The 9,089-nt window shown below is 45.3% G+C and overlaps 1 long non-coding RNA gene across 1 annotated transcript; it reads right to left on the bottom strand.

The window, feature by feature from the left end:
- Positions 1-3,876: 3,876 nt before the first annotated feature.
- LOC121834125 lies at positions 3,877-8,084 on the bottom strand. The gene is made up of 2 exons (XR_006077061.1): positions 7,921-8,084; positions 3,877-4,001 (listed from the first exon to the last, which is right to left on the bottom strand). It is a non-coding gene; the product is annotated as an uncharacterized LOC121834125 (long non-coding RNA).
- Between the last annotated feature and the right edge of the window lie 1,005 nt (positions 8,085-9,089).

Genomic DNA, 9,089 nt, shown 5'->3' with positions numbered 1-9,089 from the left:
CCCTCTTGCAGCACAGATGTGTATTTGTCCTCACCGTCTCTGGAAAAGACGACCATAACACAGTATGAACGTCCCTCGGAGACAAAAGGCAGACTTTTTGTATTCCGCAGTAACCATGCCTGCGTTCAAATTTTGGCCGTCAAGGGAAAAGGGACGTAGCTTGAGGGTTCAAACTGAACAGATAGCAACCTAGAAGGTTACTCGTGCTTCACTTTAGCTCATCTTGCGCCAGAAAGTGCAGAAGGGGACAAAATAGAAAGTGTCGGGCCAGTTGTAGTGTAGGGGCATGTCTACAAAAAGCTCTGTAGGGTTGTGTGGAGGCCCTCTTGCAGCACATATGTGTATTTGTCCTCACCGTCTCTGGAAAAGACGACCATAACACAGTATGAACGTCCCTCGGAGACAAAAGGCAGACTTTTGGTATCCCGCAGTAACCATGCCTGCGTTCAAATTTTGGCCGTCAAGGGAAAAGGGACGTAGCTTGAGGGTTCAAACTGCTCAGATAGCAACCTAGAAGGTTACGCATGCTTCAGTCGAGCTCATCCTGCACCAGAAAAAGCACAAGGGGGGAATATAGGAGTGTGGGAGCGGTTGTACTGTGGCGGCATGTCTAGAAAAAGCTCAAAAGTAATTTGTGGAGTCCCTCTTGCGGCGCAGACCTGTATTTGTCCTCACCGTCTCTGGGAAAGACCACCCTAACAAAAGAATGGACGTGAAACTGAGGCAAAGGGCGTAGTTTTGCTTCGAGGTAGAAACAGCGCCTGCGTTCAGATGTTGGCCGTCAGTGAAAACGGACTTAGCTTGAGGGTTCAAACTGAACAGGTAGCAAGCTAGAAGGTTACTCATGCTTCAGTCGAGCTCATCTTGCACCAGAAAAAGCACAAGGGGGGAAAATAAAGAGTGTGGGGCCAGTTGTACTCTAGGGGCGTGTATACAAAAAGCTCTGCAGGAACAAACCTTTTCCCGAGGTGGACAGCAGGGGCCTGAAGACATAAATAAAAAAGAAGTGACACATTTAACGAGTCTTCACTGCGCCAGAAAAACAAGAATCAGCTCATTTCTTTTTGAGACCTCAGACTTTATTAGGCCAAGAATACAATTTTTCAGACGAGCTGTCTCAATGTAAAAACACACTTCCTTATTAGTACCCTTTTGACACACAAACAGTCCTACCTGGTGCGAGACCCTTCCCCAACAATTTGATAGTTGTACGTACCTATAATGGTTTTCTAATTACGAGCGAGCGGCAGCTCTTTGAAGTCTTGCTCGCGCTCTGGTGAGCCTTCAAACGACCAGCCGCTCCGCCGAGCGCGCGCCGCACGAGATGAATGAATTAAAATAATCTCGCGCGCATAGCGAACGTTCCTTTTACCCGAGGGAGCGCTTCAGAACAAAAAAGCAAATTGTGGTAGCAAATGATGAAGCGGTGAGCAATATCGAACCTGAAAATGACTGCTTTCGTGCGGGAAGTCGCATCAGTGCTCGTACAGTAACCTATCGACTCGATCAGAGGCAAACTACAGTCGTCAGGTCTTCTACGGAACTCGTGCTCACGTTTGACACCAACATCGCGTCTCGGGAACGAAAATTCAGCCTCGGAGGTCCGAACACAGGCTCGGAAATCAGAATTGGCCGCCATGACCATGCCCACGGTAAAAGCGTCGTAGCTTCGCGAAAGCTTTTATTTCACACGTTCAAAGTGGTGTCCATAGAGTCTAGAAAGAACAAGGAACACATCGGTGCTAGCGGTGATGAGATACGACCAGTATTAATGAAGGAAGTGTCTATTCTGCCGGCAGCCGGCAGAATAACCGGGGGGGGGGGGGGGAACAAGTGCCGGCAGTAGTCGCCTATTGGGTCTCGTATAAAACGGATTGTAAACACGCCTATTCCGAGCTGTGGATTAGCTCAGTGGGTAAGATGTGCGCTTCGTACACAGCAGGATCTTAGTTCAATCCCCCGAGAAAATTTGTTTTTTTTTTTCTTCGGACTTTTGTTTTTTGTTGAGGTATTAGGCGATATTTACGGCATCTCTCTTTTAGAATTAACACTACAAAAAGAACACGCAAAAAAAAAAAAAAAAACAACACCAGAAATCAGCCGAGTTCTCCGAGCGGTTTTAATAGGTCGATAAAACAACTTTTGCGTTTGCTATCTCAAAGAAATTTGACACACAAACAGTCCTACCTGGTGCGAGACCCTTCCCCAACAATTTGATAGTTGTACCTATAATTGTTTTCTAATTACGAGCGGGCGGCAGCTCTTTGAAGAATATCAATCCACTCGTGCTCGGGAGACTGTCCCCGTTGATCGAAAAGTCTCGATTGAGATGAGCCGACACGGTTTCACTGCACACACATTTTCCTACGATGTTGTTTTCACGACCACGATAGATGAATGCACTCCAGCGGTCTTGAATATTCACGGGTGAACGATTGAACTTGGTCGGGGTTTTTAATCTCCAAGCAGAGTCCCAAAAACCTGTTTTTGCGAATATAACGAGTTCTAGACTAGCTGGAGCGATGAAAATTTAACAGTGCGTCTAAATTCAGAGCGCGATCATTCGCTGCGAATTAGAACCTTCTAACTATCGTAGTTTTCTTTATACGAGCATATGCCAAATCACAACACCACAGAATGAAGCCTTACACGTAAACTTTTTAATCATCACTTTCTTATTAGATTAGCTACATCGATGAGACGCGCCTAGAATGTTCCTCGGAACATAATATCACTCGCCTGGTTAAAATAAATGACCCAGCTAGCACTTGTGGATTGATATATTTGAATACAAAGTACAGAGATACAAAAAAAGAAGAGAAAACGCAAGTTCAAAGGCTGTATAGATAATACAACGCCGCTGACAGCGTCTTGCAATAAGCGCAACAGAGAACATTAAAAGAATGTATGTGCTCGCTTTTGGGCGAGCACACATAAAAAAAACACATTTCTTTTTTTTTCACGATTACCACTGGAAAAAATCAAATTTCTGAATAAAACTGACAAGGTACTTACTTCATTTCCGCAGGTGTGCACAGCAGGGGCCTCTTTGTCCGTTTAACCTCAGATTGTTATATTATATTAAAAACGCGACACCAGGTAATCCGTAAAATGGGAGAGCGGAACAGGGGAAAATTGTAATGTAATAGCTCACAACAAAGTTGGGAGGAGTGGCAGTAGTGGGCAAGAGGAAAATAAAACACCATGCAAAGAGTTATCAAACAAACGCTCGATCGACTACAAAACATTGTCAGATATAAATCTGCGATGAGGTAGGCTGTTTCATTCTGTTATGGTTCTGGGAAAGGACTATTTAAATGCATTTGTAAGGAGATCAAGACCCTATGGCGTCGGGAAGTATTTAAATTCTTTTTTTTATATTTAGTTTCTATTCATTTACACTGCAGGCCATTTCCAATCCCCAAGCAGGGTGCGACGAGAAGGAACAAAAAAATAACAGTAAACCGACAAATCTGGTACACTGAAGATCACAAAAAGAAAGAAGAAAAAACACAAGTTCAAAGGCTATGTATAGATATAACAGAACGCCGCTGATGGCGTCTTGCAATAAGCTCAAACATAAGAAAGAAGAATTTATGTCCTCGCTCTTTTTTATTTTTTTTTCACGATTACCACGGGAAAAAATCTAATCTCTGAAGAAACTGATAAGGTACTTACTTCGTTTCCGCAGGTGTGCACAGCAGGGGCTTCGTCCTCACCAGCAAAACACAAAACAACAGATTTTTTCTTTTTTACCTCACATTTTAATAACCTCAGACTTTATTAGGCCGACAATGCAAGTTTCCAGACGAGCTGTCTCGATGAAAACACACTTGTTCCTATTCAGTGAATTCGCACGAGCTAACACGATTTCATAAAAACACTTTTTGCTTGGAGCAAGTTCTCAGTTGCCATTCAAGCGGTCTTGATTAAGCACAGGTCATCCGCAGCTGAAGGAGGTCACTTGAAACGGAGGGCCAGCCGTGCAACTCGCTCTTGCGCTGCACAAAAAGACAATCTAGCGCCCTACATTAAAGATGCACCGAACGTTCTTACGCCATACACATATATTTTTTTCATTTCTTCCGTGCGTCAGAGAGTGATGAAACGTTTGAGTTCGTAGAGGCCGGCTTCCTAGCTCCGCGCCGCCGCCGATTCCGTGTTTGATAAAAAAAAAAAAAACTGCTCCGACTTTACTCAAATAGATTAACAATTTAATCAAACGTTTCGTCTACCATCCGGGAAACATCGTCAGTGAAACCTACAAGCAGGAATGAGGGAAAAAAAAAAACTCGATTCCGTGTTTCCCGTGAAAAGAACAAAAGAATTCGTGCAAGAAGTCGGCTCCAACGGTCGCCCAAGAGACAAAGGAGCTGTAGCAGACGGCAGAGGTTCGGGGAAAGCTCACGCCACTAGCAAAGCCTGGCCTGGCTCGGCGCCGCCGATTCCGTGTTTCCCGTGAAAAGAACAAAAGAATTCGTGCAAGAAGTCGGCTCCAACGGTCGCCCAAGAGACAAAGGAGCTGTAGCAGACGACAGAGTTTCGGGGAAAGCTCATTGCACTACCAAGGCCTTGCCTGGCGCGGCTGCCCGCCCGCCGAAACCGCTCCTCCTTTCCCTCGTTCGGGAGACGCTAGTATCTTTTGTTTTTGGCTTCTTGTCGGCTGCGTTCTTGGCGCCCGACTTGATTGACAGCCACTGTCTGGCGGTCTGCTTTAATCTCTTCTTCCCTGCCTTGCAGCGGGGACTGCTCCTCTTTGTGCAATAGCTACTCTGGGGCGTTTTTCTTTTTGCTATTCTTTGCTTTAAAAGCTCTTTCCCTGCGTCTAGCAAACACACACACTTCTTTCGCGGCACCGTTAATGAACACCGTCTGCGTTTAGAAACTTAAAAACGAACAGCCCCGAACTCGATTACCGAAGCTCCGATGAAATTAATCAGCGCGCCAAGCGAAAACCCAACACGCTCGAACGCTGATTTTACGATGCAAGATAATAAAAAAAACGTATTTGGACCCTACCAAACCTATTACAGCAAGAAATTAAGAAATACGAGCAAAACAATATTGCGCAATCCTTAATCGGACGTTCGAATAGCGGCTGACTTCGTTTTATCAGTTAAAAAAATAATAAACGTAGGTAGACACGCTGAACTTCACGTATAGCCACTCTAACACATACCGTTTTAAAGCCAACAGTTTATTTATTATTTCGTGCCAACTGAGAAATCGACACGAGCTCAAAAGACGAATTTTGCCTAACGAAAACTGCCCAAACGCCTAGGATGTCACGCTTGCAAAATTGTGGAATGCCTTTTTCCCACCCTATTATAGTTTGATCGCTCACTCCTCTCTTTTTCCGAGGCAGTATTCCATCATTTCGCGATCGAATACGCGCTTCAAAGCTCAATACACTTTATATCTTTGCCGAGCATGGACCTATCAAAAAAAGCACTTCCATGAAACATGCCTAGGTAAATCTTGCTCGCGCTCTGGCAAAGAGCCTTCAAAAAAACGACCAGCCGCTCCGCCGAGAATTCAATTCATCTTGCGCGCCTATATCACGCTCAATATAGTAGATCCCATTAAAAGCCTTCTTTGCCGACACTCGGAAAAGCGTGCAGAATCACGCACGCTCAGAAAAGAACATTTCCATCTACCAACCGCCGAGCACAACAAACGCTCTTCTAATCTCCTCGCAAAACGCACGCGCTCACACAAACGACTTTGGGCAAAAACAAAGATCATGAAATGATCTTTGTTTTTATTCCCAGCGTCATGTACACGCATTTCTTGCGTGGAACAACGAATGAATAACTGCTATCTGCGTTTAATTCGATCTAGAAATCCCGTCGCGCCCGTTTGTTTACTTTCTGCCTTCCAGGTTAGACACCGTTCCTTCAAAAAATCGTAAAAAATCACCAATTCGTGCAAGAAGTGCGTGCTTCGGACGAGAGGTAGCGAACATTAAGCGCCTTAGTTTGCGATTAAATAAGCTTCTGTACGCGTTTAATTGAAACTTGAAAGCACGCCGCCCGTCACGCGCGATGCCGGCGTTCGCTTTTCCAGGAGGGTTAAACACACTGCTCCTTTTTTCTTTAAGTTGAAAAAAGGTAATAATAAAAGTAGATAGAGATTCTTAATTTCGTGTGCCGTTAGACAAACGTGTGCGCTAAGAGCACAGAAAAAGAGACTGTTCTAAAGGTAGTAGTTCACTTTTATTTTTAATTTTTGCCTGATCTTAGACGATCGGATCGCGGCTCGAGCGCGCTCCGGACTTTCCCGCTTCACCTGCTTCACTCTCTAACGCAACGAGAAATACTTTTACGCATATCGAAGTATATATTTTCCGAAAGCTAATGAACTTGTCCAATAGGTGTAAAAATTATTTGATTTTAAACGGAATTATTCTTCTTCATATTTCGATCTAACCAGCCAAACTAGTTTTCGGGTGCTCTGGGTGGCTGGTCGATTTAAGTTAAAAAAGGTAATAATAAAAGTAGATAGAGATTCTTAATTTCGTGTGCCGTTAGGGAAACGTGTGCGCTAAGAGCACAGAATAATAAGATTCTTGTGAAGCGAGTAGTTCGTTTTTATTTTTCCCTGATCTTAGACGATCGAATCGCGGCTCGAGCGCGCTCCGGACTCTCCCGCTAAAAATCGGACTCTCCCGATAAAAATCAAAGCTAGAAGCAGACAAAGAACGCACCGGACAAGAAGCAACGCCAAAGAAAGATAACGGATACAGTCTCAAAGAGCTAAGTGGGTCAGGGGGCCCAGGCAAGGGGTGGCCCTAGGGTGCCTGAATGTCCTTCTGTTTAGGGTGATGCCACCCTTTGTAGTACCAGATGCCGACAGCACGCGCTCACGGGCAAAATACAAAGAAATCGACGAAAACAAAATGTCGCCATAGCACAGTCAGCGCCACAAGCGCGTGCAGGGACACGCTCTTTCACCTGCTTCTCAACAAAAAATAAACGTGTGTGACAAAATGGCGAGATGCCACCACCCTAAGCAAAGCGCGCATGAAGGCACCCTAGGTGGCCCGGCGTGCGCGTTCTAAGCGGAGTCGAGTTAGAAAAAAGATTTCAGCGCGTGGTTCACCAAATGCAAAGGTAGAAATATGACATTTTCTAAAAATTCCTGGCACTTCGTTCTCTTCTACAGCACGAGCCGCGACGTTCGGCAACCGCTTCGAGGATCTGACCGGCTGTGTCCCGGTATCGACCACCTGAACCGGGAGCTACGCACGGTGCGAAGGGAACAGCGGAGGCACGAGCATCTACGCCACCCCGTCCCTGGAGTGAGCGGCTACACAAGCGAGGAAACGAGCCTCGTCACGACATATGCCGGGGAATCTCTAGGCCTCGTAGAACTTTCTGTCTCCCGACCCTTCTCTTACCAACCCCGGACGAGCCTGTGACAACGTGCGACAGACATTGCTAATTGTTCTGTACAGAAGAGAACGAAGTGAGATGACAATTTCGTGTGCCGCTAAAAAAACGTGCGCGCCAAGAGCACAGAAAAACAAGTTAAAAAATGTAATAATAAACGGAGATAGAGATTCTTAATTTCGTGTGCCGTTAGAGAAACGTGTGCGCTAAGAGCACAGAATAATAAGATTCTTGTGAAGCGAGTAGTTCATTTTAATTTTTGCCTGATCTTAGACGATCGAATCGCGGCTCGCGCGCGCTCCGGACTTTCCCGCTTCACCTGCTTCACTCTCTAACGCAACGAGAAATACTTTTACGCATATCGAAGTATATATTTTCCGAAAGCTAATGAAATTCTCCGATAGGTGTGAAAAGCACTTGGTTTTAAACGAATTATTCTTCTTTTTTTGCTGAAAAACTCAAATCACTTTCGTTTGGCAAATAATCAAAAACTCGAAATTAAAGGATAGTATAATGGACCTACACTTACCCCAATGTGTCGAACGAAAGGAGGCCCTTTGACGAAGGCAGGAAGCGTGAGGCGAAGTTCGGGGTCCGAAGAAGAAGAAGACCGATTTCGGAACAAAGAACAAAGAAGGAGCTGGACACGGGCGACTACGCGACTGCTCCCAAGCACAACGGAAACCACACTGACTGGGGCCGGCCTCCGGGAACAAAGGAAAGCGGAGGAGGATGAGCGAGGAGGAGAGGGAAAGAGAAGGAAAAAAGTCGGGAAGGGGATCGCGCCGCCTGGTGGAGGGCAGACACACCACTCGCATCGGGTATTTTTTTCTTTATTATTTTGTTTATTTTTTGCACTATTTATTAAGGGAAGCATTCTCGTTGATCTCCCTTCATTAATACTGGTCGTATCTCATCACCGCTAGCACCGATGTGTTCCTTGGTCTTTCTAGACTCTATGGACACCACTTTGAACGTGTGAAATAAAAGTTTTCGCGATGCTACGATGCTTTTACCGTGGGCATGGTCATGGCGGCCATTTCTACTTTTAGAAACCTTTGTTCGGACCTCCGAGGCTGAATTTTCGTTTCCGAGACGCGATGTTGGTGTCAAACGTGAGCAGGCGTTTCGTAGAACACCCGACGACTGTACTTTACCTCTGATCGAGTGGATATTTTACTGTAGGAGCACTGATGCGACTTTCCACAGGAAAGCACTAATTTTCGGGTTCGATATTGCTCGGCGCTCCTCTGTCGTACGTTTTCTTGAGAAAACTGTTTTTGTTTCTTGTTTAGCAACGGCCAGTGCACCTTTCGAAAGTTATTAGAAAACTTTATCTGCTCTGGATTTTAAATAAAGACACACCTGCGTCCTGTAGCCGAAAGATTTTTTTTCTAAGCTTTGGAACCTCCTTTCGTAAAGGTATGCCTACTGAAATTTGAGGCCTCTGGTACCTTGCTACCTGTGAAGTTTCAACCCTCTGGATGCATCCGTTTTCCTCTGACGGCTAAAATTTGAATGCAGGCCTGTCTTAGTAAATCACGTTTGTTTTGATTAAAGTGTGTCTCCACATGTTACGGGGTGTGGGCTCTGTAGGGTTGTGTGGAGTCCCTCTTGCAGCACAGATGTGCATTTGTCCTCACCATCTCTGGAAAAGACGACCATAACTCAGAATGGACGTCCCTCGGAGACGAATGG

This window comes from Ixodes scapularis, unplaced genomic scaffold (genome assembly GCF_016920785.2).
Source record: "Ixodes scapularis isolate PalLabHiFi unplaced genomic scaffold, ASM1692078v2 ptg000582l_1__unscaffolded, whole genome shotgun sequence".
NCBI classification, from domain to species: domain Eukaryota; kingdom Metazoa; phylum Arthropoda; class Arachnida; order Ixodida; family Ixodidae; genus Ixodes; species Ixodes scapularis.
Note: the sequence above shows the minus strand (reverse complement) of the source record. Positions and strands in the feature narration are given on the sequence as shown.